The 20141-nt window shown below is 39.1% G+C and overlaps 1 pseudogene; it reads right to left on the bottom strand.

Moving 5' to 3' along the window:
- Positions 1-18910: 18910 nt before the first annotated feature.
- LOC145134495 (mitochondrial import inner membrane translocase subunit TIM23-2 pseudogene) lies at positions 18911-19483 on the bottom strand (annotated as a pseudogene).
- Between the last annotated feature and the right edge of the window lie 658 nt (positions 19484-20141).

The following is a 20141-nucleotide window of genomic DNA, read 5'->3' on the forward strand; positions in this document are numbered from 1 at the left end:
CGGCAGGAGCATTGGTGAGCCCAAACGACATCACCACGAACTCATAATGGCCATAACGCATCCGAAACGCGGTCTTCTGCACGTCCTCCTCTCTGACCCTCATCTGATGGTAACCAGAACGCAAATCGATCTTGGAGAACCAAGATGCTCCCTGTAATTGGTCAAAGATGTCATCAATCCTCGGGAGTGGGTAACGGTTCTTCACTGTTACCTTGTTCAGCTCCCGATAATCTATACACATCCGATGCGACCCGTCCTTCTTCTTCACAAACAGAATCGGGGCTCCCCAGGGTGAACTACTCGGTCTAATGAATCCCTTGTCTAACAGCTCTTGCAACTGTGTAGACAACTCCTGCATCTCGGGAGGAGCCAACCGGTACGGTGCCTAGGCTATCGGAGCCGTACCAGGGACTAGGTCGATCCTGAACTCTACCTGTTGCTCCGGAGGTATACCAGGAAGCTCTTTTGGGAACACATCAGCGTAGTCTCGTACCACCGGAACCTCGCTCACCGTCGCCTTACCCGCCTCCCGGGTGTCCATAACATACGCGACATATCCCGCGCAACCCTGCTGAAGGTAGCGCCTAGCTCTCGCTGCTGAACATACTGTGGGTCCACGTTGTGGCCTCTCACCGTGGATCACCAACTCTCCCCCACTCGAGGTCCTGATCCGCACCAGCTGATGTGTGTAATCTATCACTGCCCCATTAGGGCTCAACCAATCCATGCCTATAATCACCTTGTTCCCACGCAACGGAATGGGAACCAAATCCACCAAGTAGCGCTCCTCAAACAACCTTAGAACACAATCTCTGAACACTGCTGATGCTCGCACCGATCGATCGTCGGCAATCTTTACCTCTAAAGGGCAATCCAACATGCCCGAAGACTCAGTAAACCTCTTGCTAAGCGCAAGAGAAACAAATGATCGGGTGGCACCCGAGTCAAACAACACCTGAACTGGGATACCGTTCACATGGAACGATCCTAACGCATATACACAGAGTACATATCAATATCATAACATCATAAAAATAAAATAGAGGGAAAAGAATCATACCTGTCACCACATCGGGTGCGGCGCGTGCCTCCTCGGTAGTCAGCTGAAACGCCCGGCTCCTCACCACTGGAGCCTCTGCCTTGCCCTGCCGTCCATCAGTAATCCGCAGGGTCGCTGGAGCTGGCGCCTTCACTGGCGCTGCTACTGTCAACTGGGGGCAGTTGGCCTTCTTGTGCCCCCTCTGGTTGCAATGGAAACATAGCAACTCAGACGTCTGTATCACAGGTGCAGGGGCAGTACAATCCCTTCTGAAGTGCCCTAACTTGCCGCACTTATAGCAGCCTGACGATCCCAACTTGCACGCTCCCTCGTGCGTCTTGCCGCATTTCCTGCAGCGACCTCGTCCCTGTTGGCCTTTCGGCCTCGCATCTGGTCCCTTGGGCTTCTTCCCCGAAGCCCCCGCAACATGCCCCTCCTCGGCCTTCCTCTTCCGGATGTGCTCCAGATCTATCTCCCTCTCCCTTGCCCTGGAAATCATAGAGTCCAGGGTAGGGCAAGCTGAAAAACTGACATGCTCCCGAATATCGGCTCGTAGCATGTCATGATAGCGGGTCCTCCTCATATCCTCATCACCCGCGTACTGGGGCACCAACAACGTCCTCTCTCGGAACTTGGCGGTGATCTCCGCCACAGTCTCCGTCGTCTACCTCATATCTAAGAACTCCCTGGCCAGCTGCTGAAGCTCGATAGCCGGCGCAAACTCTGCCCTGAACCTGGTCACAAAGTCCAACCAGGTCATAGCCTCAACAGCCGAGGCTCCCAACGAGTCACCGACAGACTCCCACCAATCTCTAGCTCTGTCTCTCAAACACCCTGCGGCGTATCTCACCTTCGACCCCTCGGGGCAGAAGCTAGTCTGCTGTGCGGACTCAATGTCCGCAATCCATCGCTTGGCAGTAATGGGGTCCTTCGCCCCATGGAAATCCGGCGCACCACTGCCCCTGAAGTCCTTAAAGGACAGTGTGCGAGATCCTGACTGGCCAGATACCATGTCACTCCTGAACGCCCTGAGGCGGTCCTCCATCAGCTCAACTATCCCTTCCTTGATCGACCCGAAAATGATGGGGGTCGACTCAAGTATGCCTCTGGTGATCTCTGACGCGATGAACTCGCGTAGTCTGTCATCTACTGGCTCGGAACCTGATCCCGAACCCGATCCCTCTCCAGAACTGCCACCAGTTGGCCTCTGGCGTAGTACCACCATTATGCAATACACACAGGTAACCATTAGTGATACTGATACCTCAAAAGGGATCACATCTATTTCAAGTTCCCCGGTCTTGTCTCGGCCTTCCTTAGTTCGGGTACGGATCCTCTGCTTTCAGTAGTACGGGCCCATACTACCTTCCACGTCTATCTGTACCTTCTTCAAGGACTGCCTCGACTCCACCAGATCCCTTTCACTATTGCTGATCACTGCTATACTCATCCTAGGCTTGCCCTAGGGAAATCTCTAACTCCACCCTACCCGGTCCTCAGCTGCTGAAGGCCTTCTTGTAATGCCAATTAGTCATTACCTGAATACCATCACATGTGATGAGGCTCAGATAATCCTTCGAGTAACAGACTCGTCCCTATAACGGTTAGACTCAAACGAGAGCTGCGCAATAGCGCCAAATCCAACACTCTAAGTTTATTCAACCCTGATCACATGTGATGTGACGTATTCACCTAATGGCTAACTCCCATCACTCAGAGTCCCACAAAGCACAAAGCAAGCAGCATTCAGACAAAAGGGGAACAACCTCAATCAAATCCGTTCTCATAGAGAGAAACTGAACTTGCATACATTGCTAAACTCATACTGTCAGGCATAACCTAAACAGGCTATCCTACTGCTATCTACTCAATACTAGCATGCAATTCTCATAAGCTGAAGCACATAAAGCAGGCACGTAAGGCATCACTCCTAGATCCTTAGTCCTATTCTAGCATGTCGTTCTACTGAAACTGTTAAACATAACATAAACTTGTATGGGTACTTTGGGGAATACTTACTTGAGCTTGGCCGGTCGCGCACATCACACACTTCGTACTTTTCCCAAAACTCTTTAGTTTACCTTTTTGGAAAAATCATTTTCTTAGAAAATTCTTTTATTCCCTCGATTTGAGTCCAGACACTCCCGAGGGTGTGTCTGAATCCCTCAAACCAGGGCTCTGATACCAACTTGTAACATCCCAAAACACGGGCCAAAAATTTCATTTTTAATTAAGTGGTTTGCAAAACGTTTGTAACAAAATATCATACGATCAAATCATTTAATAAAACATGTCTCGTGACTGTAAACCAAAACGTAAAACATAATAATGTGAGAGTACAAATCCCAGAATGTCTCATAGTGCGGAAAACAAAGGGCGTGTGTGTGATGCGCCGCTACCGCGCCAACTCCTTCCCCTTGACTGAAGAGGTACCTGAAACAACAACTGAAAACCGTAAGCACGAAGCTTAGTGAGTTCCCCCACTGTACCACATACCATATAACCACATAACATACATATATTGTCAGGCATATCTGGGTGCCCGGCCTACCCCTTCGGTCCTCTCGACCGGTATCGACTAGCATATCTGGGTGTTGGTCACCCCTTCAGTCCTCTCGACCGGATGCTGGCTAGCATACCTGGGTGCTGGTCACCCCTTCGGTCCTCTCGATCGGGATGCTGGGAACTATTTCACCCCTACTACTACCACATAACACATATCACATAATCTATCTAGCATGGCTAGGCATGACTGCCCCTTCGGCCCTATCGACCGGTAATCTGGGGAATATCTCCCCTACTGTCACTAGCACATAGCTGATGGGTTTTGAGCATTCTAACACTCCTAAGTGTACATGCAACCCTAAATACCTTGGATCTATGTTTTCTCTATTATACATGCAAATATGAACTTTCCAAGGTATTCATCCTAACTAGCATAATAACATTGATTCATATGAACATATCAAGTTAGAATTACATACCTCTTTGATGTAGATTATCTTCATGAAGCTTGAGTGCCTAGTGCCCCAAGTGTAACACCTCAAATGGTTCACACAACACCAAATGCACATGGAATGACTTGAGAGAAATGGAACACTCCTTGAAATCGTCTAGCCCTTATATTCACACATTAGTGCACGATTTCTTGAGCCATGGGATTCTTTTATATGGTGGCTATTAGGGTTACACCATGTAACTCATAACTTTACCCATTCCTTATGCTCCATGGATTTTAACCTCCATGGAGTATCCATGGGTCACCCCATGGACTTAGTCCAACATAAGGAATCTTGGATCACAAGCCCACATATATAAGAATGAATGATTTACACAATCAACCCATATATTTAATTAGTCTCCTATTGATCACTTAATTAATTCCAAATTAATTCTTGATCAATACTAATTAAATAACCTTATTAATATATTAGAACTTATAATATATTAATAAACCTTAAGTGTTATTTCTCTCATTTTAGTCTATCCAAATGCATGATGTCATGCAACCCAAATGGACCATGCCGGGTCGGGTCAAGTCTTACCAATTATAGTTATGGACTTAGACATTAATCCAACAGTCTCCCACTTGGATAAGTCTAAAACTATTATTGCGTACGACTTCAAAAACCGACTGGCAATCGTAGCTCTCAAAAGCTTTTATCGAACTCTGACCTTGTCGATGATCTCTGACCTATGTCAATGACTTGTCCATTAGATAAGGGATCATATATTCCTCCATTCTAGATATCATATTGACTGAGACATGGATTATAATCATTCTCTCTGTCCATTTGTTGTTTCCCGATTTCCGATTTATGACTACTGACTAATTGAACAAATCAAATCAGTCATGGCCCGGCCGAGCACTTACATTTGTCATCACCAAATCATCGAGGGGCCCACATATATCGCTTTTATCCCGAAGGTAAAAGGAATGGATAAACTTCGACTCATATGGCTTGTTCTACTACTTGTTGAATCATACACAAAGGCACGTTTTATAACATCGAGTTACCAATGCGTTTTCGTGCAATCAATGTATAACCAACTCATAGTAACAACTCATATCTCTAGGTTTGAAGAATATAAGATATTATCGTCTCATGATCACTCGTGATAAAATCCATGAAGTGATTCCAATGAGCGCGGGTTGAATCCAATACTCAGAACTTATGAGCACTCATGAGTGTTGTAGCCCTTTGTCCAACATCTTAGACCTCTACAAGCCAACCCATGACAGTCTTGATTCATATCTACTTCCAACATATGACCGACTGTGGATGGTTTGAATAACTTAGTCCATCAGAACAATGACCTAGTTATTCTGGAAGTCAAAACATGCAAAGTGAAACACAATAATAATCGAATCCAATATGGTCTCAGAACTTATGAATATAAATAAAACACCTTTTATTTATCACCATATGATTACACATTATTCATTGTATACTGTTTCAGCTATCAACTTTATTCTTGAATTTAAAACAATAGTTGTCCCATGCTCCAAGCATGTACACTATGTTTTCTAAACACCAGTCATGCCATACACCAAGTATGCATACTATGTTTGCCTATGTCTTTACTTTGTGAAATAGATCAATTGAACATAATTCCAACGATTCTCATTTCACATTCCCAATTCCTTACTGAAAATGCAAGAATTCCAAATTCATGCCATTTACTAAAATCTGTTAGATTCTAAACTTATATGCATTAATCCTCTTGTAATGATTATGCATAAAGTCAGAAAGACTTGACAACAAACATTACAGAGCATTCCAAAGGAGATCAACTCCTTGGAAACATCCTTCTTGCATTAAGTTTCCTAATCTTACACAGATTTATTGAACAATTTCTAACTTTGAAACATTTCCATATTCCATTTTGACTATCACTTCTGAACAAGAGTTGCCTCCTTACAGATTATGTCAATATGGTCCTTCCAGAATTAACATTATACTTCCAACCGTCCTTGAGCAACCAATCTTTGGTCATCCTTAGATTGTCCTCGACAATTGCTTAATCATTTTAGTCATATCCAATTCTAGACCTTTTCCCTTCTTAATGCCCCAGGCATTTGGAAAATTTTAGAAAGGATAAATATAGCACATGTAATCGATCCTATATCCGAAGCATATGGGACACGAGTCATGATGTCTCACATAAAGACTAAACCAGTCTTTTGCTATAACATTTCCATTTCTATTTGCCAAGTTCTCATAATTCAGATTATGAAAAGGGATGCCGTAATCATAATCGAATTTTAGAACGCAAATAATGGACCCATATATAGAATTTCCTTATGTTGAGCCATTCCAACATGAAATTCATATATATATATATATATATATATATATATATATATATATATATATATATATATATATATATATATCCTTGACTAAATACGATTAAAATCTCAATCTAAGCTTTTAGAATTGAAATGAAGTATAATTTCCTCTCCCTTAATTATAGCAAAACAACTTTTTCAACCCCTGCAGCCTCACGAATTGAAACTTTTGTTTTCTATAATTAACATTGCTCACTTGCAACCTTTATCATAATTATCATGCTCCCACTAACATGATGATTATTAGCATAACACTCATGCTCCCACTAGCTTTGACATGTAATCATAAATCAGCTGGACTTCTAGAAATCAATACTTTATTGACTTTCTTACCAAAGTTCAGATTTCTGATACTAGATTGCTTTGATAAAACTTTATCAAAATCATACACCTTGCCTTAGATAGCACACTTGTGTGTCTAAACAATTTTAAAAACTATGAAAAGGGATGTTGTAATCATAGTCTCAATTGTTTAGACCTTTGCCACTTCTCACAAGTCCATGTTAGTGTGCCGGTTAACCACACATGCTCCACTAACGACTTTGAGAATGCAAATATCACAATTGCTATCTAGCTAAAATCTACTTAGTGAAAGTGTTTCCTCACCATCATTTTCATGAATCGGAGAGAAACCTTATTACACTTAGATTTAATGGTGTATGTGTTCTTGCCATCTGGTAGCTCATGGGTCTGCCATTGCTTCCAAGTAGTTGTGCAACCAATTGAGAAGTCTCAGAACTCCTATGCAAAGCCAACTTGAATAGGCACAGACATGTCGACACGATAGGTTATAAACCTCAAGTCGTGTGCTAGTGAAGAACTTCAGGTTTTATTCTTGATTAGTTCTTGAGACTTTCAAGACCTTTAAGACTCCCACTGTCCTCTTGACATATAAGACTTTCTTATCAGATATTCAAGAGATAGTGTGGATTATAATCAAGACAAACACTTCACACAATTGGCCTTAGTTGGTCTTTGTTTTATCCAAAACATCACAACTTACCAATTTCAAATGTACAAGAGTAGAAAACTTTTACTCTTACATTTGACAAGTGTTTTAAACCTTCTTTAAGACATGTCACTCAAGTTACAATCTTAGAGTATAACTCTAAGAATTGTTTTTGGAACGAAGTATAAATCATCTTCTTGATTTAACCACTTCAACAATTCATAGCTCCTCTTCTTAGCTACCAGAATGCACTTAGAGGATGAATTGTGATAAGGTCTCTTAATCATTAAGATGATTATATAACATGATACTAAAGTACTCTCCCATCTTTTCAGATTTGAGAAACTTTTATCTTTCTGCCTAAGTTGATTCTTCTTATTCGCTCTGCCATACATTGAAACCTTTTCCAATGTCTCAGAATTACACCTAAGCTTGTAAGTATAACCATATTTACTGAACTTTAGTAAATAATGACGAATAGTCTTAACGATTATTTGTGGTGGGCTTGATCAGTGCACAAGAATGTGTACTCGATCCTTTACTTGACTCACACATCCATGTGAACAAGTAGTTAGTCTTAATTTTTCCAATGCTTGAAAGTTCTTATTCATCATGCTATACAACTTGCATGATTCTAAGTTTCTATCCAACTGAAACTTAGGTGATGAGAATCTTTCCTTATTTGGTCAATTTAGACACTACCACAAATGAAAGAATCAAATTCATATTTCCACTCTTGCTCTTAATGGAATCTTATAAGCAACAAAAGTTTTCACACATGCCATTGTAAGGATATTTTAAAATAAATAAAATCAAAAATTTTTCCTTTTATTTTAAAACTTTGCGGAAAAACTATCCTTACAATGCAAAAGCACATGAAAACTTTGTTGTTATTTATTCCTAAGCAATATATCATAACTCTTAAGAAGTAGCTCAAGAATCCGATCTTCAAACTATGTGATAGAAATCCATCTACGCGATCAGATTCAACATATTCTTTCTCTAAGTTTCTTCACTTTTTCTTTGATTCTTAAAACATCACCATGTGACCCAGTCACATCATGTATCAAGAATCTCAGAATAGAAACTTAGCAGAGTTAGATAGTGGACTTTACCTGAAGTAGAGTCAAACTTATTGACTTTAACATCCTTAGGTAAATTTGGCAGCTTCGGAACCAATGCCCCTTTCTTTGGCAATGGACCCTTGATAATGGGACTATCTCAGACTTAGCCTCTCTTTACCATTTGGTCAACCGAGTTGACTATGTCCGATCCCTTCCCATTGGGAAGAGAGAGCTTTACTGGATATCCAATGTCATCATTGTCAATGTCCATAAAGTTTTAGGAAGTTGATCTTAGCAAATAGATAAGATCATTAAGGGTCTTGTCATAGTCTATTTCATAGGAGTCCCAAAGGAACTCACTATGTGACTTAGAAAATAGTTGAGTCACCAACTTTCTCAAGACTTTGACACCCAACTCTCCCGGCTTGTCAATATCTGACTACATCTCCAAGATGTGATCACATATAGACCTTTGCTTGCCAATAGGGCTTGAGTGACCTTAAACTTTTCAGGAACTTGCGGGTTAGGGAGAATAATTGGAGGAGGTGAAAGAAGTATGATTTCCATGGGACATCATCTTCATTTTTAGGAAAACTTGTTTCAAGAGATTTGGGAAGATCATCTTTTGGGAGATATTCAAGATAGTTGATTTAAAGTCCTTAATATAACACCCAATATGAAATATTAAGGCTAGGACCCAACACAATACTTTTATAACTTGGAAGAGGGATGCCGTAATCCAAGCTATAAAATATTTGAAGGTAGGTGAATGACGATTCACTAATTTCCACCAAGATAAACGAAATGTATTATTAGGTTTTAATTGGTTTTGAAACTCCTAGATTCTTTTGAGATTCATTGAACTGTTCAATGACATGTTTCAATCTCGAGTGTGCCCTTCAGGTTTTGTGACTGCGATGCCGAGGATCACAAAACAAGGTGTAAATAACCATGCAAATATACTTGGTACCCTTAAGTGTTTACCCCTCAATCGATGTGCCGGTTAACCACACACGCTCCATCGATACTATGATAAACATTAAGTTACCCTTTGCCTACCTTGTTAAATACGAGTTAGTGTGCCGGTTAACCACACACGCTCCACTAATCGACTTAAACAAAGTGCAAAGTGTAATTTCATGGGTTAGCACCAAATTCACATTTTCTTAAGTAACTAAGATTGGGAATTTATAAATGTTTAGTTACTTGGTATTTATCATTAATACTTTTAATGAAAGGAGATTTCTAGTCCTTGTCCTACCCGTTCGGCTAACGACCCTCCACCAGTCAAGGAAGCGGTGGGTGAGAGTGGACACCCATTAAACTGCCATTTTATAGGCAGTAACCTTATACCCCCCTTATAGACCGGCTTCGTGAATGAGGCCTACTAACGGTAAGATTGACTTGCTCTTATACATATATTTATTATTAACTTATAATACTATAAAGTATAAGGGTTGAATTTTAACTTTTAAAATTCTAAGGGCTAACTTGGAATTAAAGTATTCATGGGGAAAACTTTACAAATTCCAAAACTTGAGGGCAAGTTTTGAAAATATTTAAAACTAATTAATTCCATAACTTATGTGTTTAAAGTAGTTTTAATTTAAAAAAAAAACTCTTCAAGTTCCATAACTTGAGGACAAGTTATGGAAGACTTTAAACTAATAAAAGAATGTAACTTTTCTTTATTTTTGTAACTTGTGGAACTAATTAAGGTTACACATTTTATCATTTAATGAAGTGACTCTTGAACCTCCATAACTCGAGGACAAGTTATGGAGTCATAAAACCATTTAATGAGGACAAGACTCTTCATTTTTGTAACCATTGCCAACTTTTTATGAGTTTTATGAAACTTAAATGTGACTTTTCATATAACTTGAGGACAAGTTACAAAAACACATTTTAGAATCAAATCTTAGATTAAAATGGATTGAAAACACATAATCAATTAACTTTTCTATTAATCTAATAAACTCATATGAACAAAGATAATTCACATCAAAAAAAAATTCAAGTAATTAGCATAACTTTTAAACTAATACAATTCGATTTTTCAGCTAATTTTGCAAGTATAACAAGAAAACAAGCCTTGGCTCTGATACCCCTGATGGGTTTTGAGCATTCTAACACTCCTAAGTGTACATGCAACCCTAAATACCTTGGATCTATGTTTTCTCTATTATACATGCAAATATGAACTTTCCAAGGTATTCATCCTAACTAGCATAATAACATTGATTCATATGAACATATCAAGTTAGAATTACATACCTCTTTGATGTAGATTATCTTCATGAAGCTTGAGTGCCTAGTGCCCCAAGTGTGACACCTCAAATGGTTCACACAACACCAAATGCACATGGAATGACTTGAGAGAAATGGAACACTCCTTGAAATCGTCTAGCCCTCATATTCACACATTAGTGCACGATTTCTTGAGCCATGGGATTCTTTTATATGGTGGCTATTAGGGTTACACCATGTAACTCATAACTTTACCCATTCCTTATGCTCCATGGATTTTAACCTCCATGGAGTATCCATGGGTCACCCCATGGACTTAGTCCAACATAAGGAATCTTGGATCACAAGCCCACATATATAAGAATGAATGATTTACACAATCAACCCATATATTTAATTAGTCTCCTATTGATCACTTAATTAATTCCAAATTAATTCTTGATCAATACTAATTAAATAACCTTATTAATATATTAGAACTTATAATATATTAATAAACCTTAAGTGTTATTTCTCTCATTTTAGTCTATCCAAATGCATGATGTCATGCAACCCAAATGGACCATGACGGGTCGGGTCAAGTCTTACCAATTATAGTTATGGACTTAGACATTAATCTAACAATAGCATCATGTCATACTAGCACATAAACATATCACAGGTAGTAGCAACCCTAGATAAATATCACGGAGACAATCATCTAATCATACAACTCCTACTGGTGGGCCGGCATTATGGCCGTAGACCCACTGCTACTGGAAGGTAACTCACCTCGAAAAGTAGCTGCTGAAAGTCTGCTTGCTAAGCGCCTGACAGCTGAACCGGTAATCCTCCGGCTATAAATCATAAACATAGATTAGCCACTCATAAATACCCTTAGGTCAAATGACTGGCCCACCCCTGGTCCAAGGTCAACTCCTTGGTCAAAGTCAACTTCCAGTTGACTGGACTCGCCAAGTCATGGCACAGACTCGCCGAGTCCTTCTCCTACTAACCCAGTCCTACTCGACAAGTCCCTCTTCCCACTCACCGAGTCACCCTTAACTCACTACTTGGGACTATAGAACCGACTCGCGATCCGACTCACCGAGTCCCCACGAGCAAATCTCCTACTCGCTTCCAAATCCTCACCAGAGCATCCTTTATGAGGATTTAGGTTTCTGGGACCATTGCTACACGTTAAATTGCTAATTCCGCGTGCAGATACGAAGGGTTGGACCTTCAACACTTGAACCCCTCTTACTCAGTAACAGTTCATACGACTCGCCGAGTTTGAAGAACAACTCGTCGAGTTCCAGGCAATCTTCATAGGACTCGCCGAGTTGTTCATCCAACTCGCCGAGTCTAAGGCCATCTTCATAGAACTCGCCGAGTTCCACTTTCGGACTCGCCGAGTCCCTTCGACCCATTTCCCATATAGACCAAATCTGAGACATGCAACGCTTCCAAACCATAGATCTATGTTCCTAGGGCATGCTTATCACGTAAAGTTGCAAACTTTACGTGCATGCATGGCCCTACAAGCTCAAGAAGGCAAATCCAAGATCTTTAAGAGGTCATACACTCATTAGGGACCTCAATAACTCCAACCACAGAGACTTTATACTTCTAATACGTCCATAAGGTCTAGATCTGAAGTCCTTTCGGATCATAGAGCACAAACACATGGAGTTTGGTGTTTTAGGGCTTGAAAACCACCAATTAGGGACAAAAAGGGGATCTAATGAACTAGTGATCAAGGTAGGGACTTTTCTACCTGAATGGAAGCTTCTTGCAGGGTAAATGTCGGATCTACTTCCCCTCCTTGCACTCTTCCACCTCCTTCTTGTTCTCTTAAGCTTCAAACTTTCTTCACAAGGCCAAAATCACTCACAAAGGCAAAAAGGGGGCTAGGGTTTCGCTATACAGCTCTCTGGAAGTGCTAGGGACAAGGGAGGCCGAGTTAGAGTGCTTAAATAGGGTGCAAACACCTGGGTTAGGGTTTTTGCCCAAACAGGGCCTACTCGCCGAGTCCGGGAACCGACTCGCCGAGTCCAAAGCTTAGACCTCGCGTCTCATCCCGCTTCTACTCGGCAAGTTGGTCCTTCAACTTGCCGAGTCCAAGGCAAAATGCATATTTTAAGAAATATTAATTACAAGGAATACGTACCACGAACCAGGTGCTACATCTATGGAGATAGATCTAAGTGATTCGTTGGATTAAGCCAAAGTACATGATATGTTGACGAAAGTTGACATGCATAACTTTGAAAGGTTTGTGCTTAATATGGAATGACATTGAGCGATGCAAATGTCCTAGTTATACTAGAGGTTATGAGTTGTGTCCCACATTCTTCTGCTATGGTATCGATCATATATGCCATGACATGTACCAAATCTAATGACTCGTATGCCTTGTGCATGACAAGTTGGATTAGATCAATTTGGTGAGAATCAACGAATCAAGATCAAGAACATTCTTAAGTGTCCTTGGTGGACAGAAGATATGATCTTGATAGTATGGAAGAGATCATTGTAAGAGTTACATTGATGCTAAGTTCCATACTAATAAAGACGTTTCTGTTTGTAGTCGAATTTCATGCTTTTCTGAATGGTGAAGTTTTATCTTGGAAGAGTACCAAGTATTACACCATAGTGGATTTTGCAAACTTAGAGCATGTTGCGGTTGGTTAAATTGCAAAGAAGACAACGTGGCTGAAAGAGATTCATTAGTGACATCTTTGTTGAAATTCAATCATTGATGGTCCTTATGAAGTCTCTTTGTGACTTTAAGGGTGATCTTACCTCGAGTATGGATCCCGAGTCACACAAAATCACATGAAACATACTCAGTAAGTACCAATACATTTTGATAGTGAGTCAAATGTAAAGACATCATAGTCAATATCTCATATCGAAAGATAATCTTGTCGATCCATTCCATAAGCCTATGTCATTGACCAAGTCTGACAGTCAGACAAAGTCTAGAGGCATTAGATTTCCAAGTGAATAGGCTTAAAAACTCTTAGTTTGGTTTGTTTTAAAACCCGAGAACTTTAAGCAGTATAAGTTTTAATTTGATTTGGCGATTATTAAGTGGTGATCTTAATATATGATGGATTTCGGTCATTTCAATTAGCCTATCACTGCGTTCTCAATTTTGCATGTTTGGAACCCACTTCCCGAGTATTATTTTACTCAAACGTCCACAGTCGGTCATAATCTTGGAAGTAAGTAGTGATTCAAGACTGTCATGAGTATTAGTGGATTGTCCATATTGATTGGACATAGCAAAGAGATTGCACTAACACTCATGAGTGCTTAATAGAGATTTAAGTATTGGACCAACCCACGCTTAGAGATTACTTCATGGATTCAGTCACGAGTAATTCTAAGACGATAATATCTTTGATTCTTCAAACCTAGATGCATGTGGGGTTTTGCTCTATGATTCTGTTATGTATTGGTCTACTCCAACGCTAACCGTAACTGGTAGTTATAAAGGGTATGTCCATGTGTGACATGATGAAATAGACAAAAACTATGTAGTTAAAGTTTATTCGTTCCTTCTGCCTTAATAGGAGAAGCGATATCTATGGGCCCCTCGATGATTTGGTGCTGACATCTAAAGTGCTTGGCCGATCCCTGACTGGAATTGATGTGTTCAATTTAGTAGTCAGATGCAATCGTCACAAATATATATCGGGAAACATAATCTTGAATTCTTGAGATTGACCATTATCCATGTCTCGAATTCATACAGATATCATAGAATGAAGGGATAGTTGATCACTTATCTAATGGTTGAATCTTGATTAGATCAAGAGTTCGGTAGTTGCATTGGATGGCTAACTCTTTGTTGATTATTGGAGAAATATTAGTCCTCGTATATTTGATGACTTGTCCAAGTGGGAGACTGTTGGAATAGTGTCCAAGGTCATTAACTATTTGTGATATTTCTAATAATAGCAGGGTCCTTTTGGGTTGCCCTGAAGACCCAAATTGAGTAGAATAAATAAAGGAGAAATTAGTTTATTAATTACTATGGTTAATAATTAATTAGAAACTAATTTGAAATATATTTTGGAAATTAATTAACAGTTTAATTAATTAAGAGTAAATTACGCGAATGGTCCCTAAGGTTTGAGTTAATTTTCACGTTTAGTCCCTAACTTATTTTTTTAACTCGGAAGGTCCCTACTGTTTGTTTTTGTTACGCGTTTGGTCCCTGCCGTTTGTTTTTGTTGCACATTTGGTCCCTATCTTACCTAAAAAGACTATTATTTAAATAGGAAAAAATCGGGGGGTAGGTAAGGTAAAGTGAAAGAGATGGGATTAGGGGTGTGTTTATTTAAATAAATCAAAAAATCAAGGGCAAAATAGTATTTTTAGGTAAGTCAGGGACCAAGCGTGTAACAAAAACAAACAGTAGGGACCTTCCGAGTTAAAAAAAATAAGTTAGGGACCAAACACGCAAATTACCCTAAAGCACAGGGACTATTCGTGTAATTTACTCATTAATTAAAGGGTTGAATGTTCATTAATCGATAGTTGGTTAATCAGGAATGTTCCAGAACCTTATGGAATTAGGGTTGGATGAAAATCACTCCATCCCACATGGGAAAGGAGTGAAATTTCGTGGTTAGGCCTCCATCCCACATGGGAGGAGTACTAAACCCTAGGAAGCATCCAAGGCTATAAATAGGGCCTTAGGGATTTCATTCCTCCATGCACCTTGGCTTGAAGTATCACTACTAGAAAAACAGCCTTTTACGACGCTCATTGCGCGTCGTAAAACGCTCAGACGACGCGCAAATGCGCGTCAAGGAAGGCCCTGTCATAACGAGAGACGACACGCTTTTGCGCGTCCTCTATAGACGACACACATTTACGACGCGCATTTATGACACGCAATGCGTATCATTGAAGCCGCTGTCAAGAAAGGCCATGTCATAAATGAAGATGACACACATTTTTGCGTATCGTAATTTTAATTTTTTTTTTAAAAAAAAATTATTTGTAGTTTTACTAATTTTCAAATTAAATTTGCATTTTATGTCTCATAAAAATAAAATACCATATACAAAAAATATAATACATTGCACAAAAGTTAATGTCATACAAATAATCATTCCAATATTAGACAAATGGATAAATCTCAAAGGGTTCAAAAATATGTTTGTCTTCTAATAGAACTTATACACAAGAAAGTACTGAATTTGCTATTGAACTTATACACAAGAAGCATAACAATAAGAAGTAGAAACAAGAAGTCAAAGAATGGGGTGCTGCTCAGAAAGGATGAAGGCATGAAGCAGACACTGTGCAGTATGAGTTTCATCTGATGTTCTAGACAATACTACTCGCCCTCCATCCGCCGAATCATGTATCGCCACCTGTGCACCTGATATCTGCACTCAAAACCCTTTTCCCAATTAAAAACAAAATATAACTTCATCTAAAATTAAAAAAAAAAGCAAGTGGACTCACTCGCTCACCTGCTTTATATGAGCTAAGTTGGTCTTGTTCTCTCCATATATGGAGCCTAACAAGCTTTGAGGAACCATAATCTCAACACTTACACTTCCATTTCCTCCTTCAGATTCACCTACTTCACCTGTATACCTGTTGCTGCTACCTGACTGGACAACAAATACAAAGATAAAGACTTACTGCTGCTAACATACACATATTACCTTAGGGGCAATTTTTTAATTTACCTTAGAGTTTGGGACATATTCGTGAGGCATACCAAAATTGAAGTTACAGTTTTTTCATGGGACATTCAAAGATTAAAGAAGTGGCATTTTTTTATTAGAGACACCAATGAAACTATTTTCAATGATGTGGATGCAAGGTCATTTACGTCTTTTTGCATGATATATGGTTATTACAGCATCCTACATAGTACTTACGTTTATTCCGATTACAACATTGTAACAATGAAAAATCTACCCAAACACAAAGCTAATAGAATATATTTTCAGGTAGAAAGTATAACCTGGCAGCAGAATACAACTTTCTATTTAGGCTGAAGACCGGAAGTTCATCAACTATTATTATTAGAAACCTGAGAGAGAGATAAGGAAAATATCTACATCAGCACCACCCAAGAAATAAGAATTATAAAATAGATAAGAGAGTGAAAAAAGAAACAAAGAAAAGCATCAATCAAGGGTACTACATTTCCTTTTGTGAAAATCAGGTTTAAGCATTTCCAATACAATATACCACAACTTCGAGGTAGGTGCAAAATTATGAAATAATTAAAGTATAATGTTGTAATAATAGAATGTGGAAGTAGAATGTCATGATAATGCTTATAAATAGATTTGCTTTCTTAAGAAAAAAGATCTAAAGTATAATGTTGTAATAATAGAAATAAATGACAGTGAGAATGTATGAAAAATCAATAAGCTTGCATATATTTATTAAAACAAAGAATTAGATAATCTTCCTCTCCCGAGTTCTCATTAAACTCAATTGGTTCAAAGTCTTTTCCATTTCCATTTTGTTGTTCTTTGCTCTAGATTTCTGCCACGTGTCTAGTTGTCTGATAAAACATTTATTTCTCATCATTTCCCATGGCAGAGAGCAAAGCAGGAAGAACTGTTGAAAGATGGACATTTAGACCAGCACCTGCAACATCCGCAACAGCTCCTATAGCATGTGCATTGAAAGCACTAGAAACCATATAATTAAAGTGTCTAAGTAACATATAATTAAAGTGTCTAAGTAAAAGCTCCTATAGCATGTGTATTCACCTGAACGTATTTTGAAGCCACGATACCAAAGATGGCTACAATGAGAACTTGCCATGTCACTGAGGCCATAATGAAAATCATAGCAAGTAATTCAATACCAGCAGCAATCGAATACACAAACGCAAACGGTATGTCAAAATCAATTACACTCATATCAGATGAGGCCTGACAGGAGATAGTAAATATGTTACCAAAAGGGTAGAAATTAATTAATTGAATTTAGTTACCAAAGAACTCTTACCCTTGTCAGAATTCGTCCAACTGGAGTAGAGTCAAATAATACCATGGGGGCACGTGGAATTGAACCGGTAAATTTAGTAAAGAATGATTTGGAGGCTTTTAATCCCAAAAGGGCAGCAAGCAGTGATCTCAAATACACAAAAAAGGTGCAAGTAGTTGAGATCTAAGTGTAAACACCAATCAACAAAATCTCATATTCAAAATGGCATGTAAGTCGGTGATCTAAACTCTATGGAATGGCATGAAGGGTATAAAGTGTAAATAATATATAATATAAAATACATAAAATTAACAATTTCATCATATCAAGGTAACAAGTTTTGTTGAGACATCCAACATAAATTCCAAGTGCCTGTGTCAAATTAAGTTCTGAAACAGTTTCTTCGTAATAATAATCTTCCTATTCTAATAAAAGAATAGTTTTAATCTCCTTTTGACATGTGTCATACTATTAGGCCTCCTAATTAATATATATTTTATTATTCTTTTGCCAAGTGTCACCCTATTAAGCCTCCTAATTAATACATGTCACTTGTCAACCTATTAGTTCTCAATTTCAAATTTCAAATTTTAAATTTGGCACTCTAATTAAATTAAATTAATAACATTAAAATAAAAATTAAAATATAATTAATAAAAATTATAAGATGATATAATTTCACATATTTATTTAAATTAACGATTACAATTTTATATAACTAAAAGAAATTACTCTTAATTAATAATTTATTTAAAATAACTGATTAATAATTTTAAGTTCTCACTATGAAAGTTTAATTAATTTTGTCACCGTGGTTCCCACGGGTTATAAACTAGTTAGTAATAAACTAAACTACATTCAGGAATCAATTGTCCAAAGAAGAAAAACTAAACATCCAATGCTCAAATAAGGGCAAAATGGTCACATCACCATTCTCACAAAAACACTTACCCAACTTACCCTTCCCAGGCAGGTCACCCCAACTGACTAAAGATTTAGAATAAGAAACTAAAATCTTCCCACCTCCAGTTTTCAATTGATGCATCCGATTATATACTCCCGAGGGTGAAAATGGAATTTTGAAATACAACACATTTCTCATCATTTCAATTGGCCAATAACTTGCTGCTGCCTGAAGAGAAACAATCACACATTTCATTCCATGCTAAATTATGTCAATCATCCAAAATATTGTAAATACTAAAATATTGTAAAAGACTACAGATGAATCACCTTTGGAGATCTCAAAAGACCAAAACTTGAAGTAAGATGAAATTGAATACAAATCGAGCTCAGATTGGTACGTATCTCTTCAAAATCTGCTTCCCCGTCACGGCTAATCCTACCGCTATTCCACCAATAGCTCCGGCAACAGCCGCCGACCTAGGGCCCGCCGTCGTCTTGTTAAGCACTCCAGTCGCTAATCCAGCCACCACGCTCCTGTCGCTAATCCAGCCACCACGCATTTCATTCTGATTAACCCTAAGTTTCATGGTGTCTCTAGCCTCAGAAGCCTTCACGCCCTCTACTAAACCTTTCCCGGCGCCAACTACTGCGTCGCTGAGGTAACCGATGCCGGTGTAGTATGTCAGGTTTTCGCCCCATGAACGCCGTTGAGCGATGGATTCCTCTTGAAAGAGGTATTCAGGAGATGTGGGAAGCTTATACAGGGTTTGTGCGGGGACTCTATAAGATCTTGGTAAGGATTGTATAGCCGACGGTTGTCGTGGTGGTCGTCGCTTTCGTTTTGATTTGAAGATCACGGTTGGCAAGACATGTCGTAGTTAGGGCTACGATTAGGGTTTCGATCTTTCAAGAATCTGATTCCAAAGGAGAGAGAGAGAGAGAGAGAGAGAGAGAGAGAGAGAGAGTGCAGATGTAGAGGAAGACGAACTGCTTAAAGGATTATTAGGGTTTTTTGGTAAAGGATTTTAGAGGCGGGGTGTTTAATTTTTTGGTATTTCATTTCCCCCCATGGGCTATTAAAAATCAGAGACCGCGCCTTCCTTAAAAAAATATAAAGCGACACATTTACACGACGCGCTTTTTTATGATAGGTGCCCTCCGTGTTTTTAATTTTTTTTGTTGGACACTAATTTTATGGCACGCACAAATGCGTGTTCTCTATCCTTGAAATTTTGCAAAACTGACATTATTTTTTAGGGCACGCACAAATGCGCGTCTTTTATCAGCGAGTGTCATTGTTTGCGCGTCATTAAAGGGCTGTTTTCTAGTAGTGTATTCGCCAACCCTTCTTCCTCCCTCTCTTAGGGACAATTTCTAACCCATTTGGGTTTGTGAAATTGACCCTTCTCCTAGTTATTTTTATTCCACTCTTTGGTGTCATTAGGTGTGATACATTAGAGGGATTCTGGTTTGGATCCTTTCATCCAAGCAACTTCATGGAGGTTCAAGATCTCAAGCATGGAGATCAAGGGCTACATAAGAGGTATGTTTTCTTACTTATGTTTTAGTTTTCTAGGGTTGATGTAATTCGCATGAAGCCATAGATCCATAGGATGC

This window comes from Lactuca virosa, chromosome 8 (genome assembly GCF_052849685.1).
Source record: "Lactuca virosa cultivar CGN04683 chromosome 8, Lactuca_virosa_CGN04683_v6, whole genome shotgun sequence".
Lineage (NCBI taxonomy): Eukaryota > Viridiplantae > Streptophyta > Magnoliopsida > Asterales > Asteraceae > Lactuca > Lactuca virosa.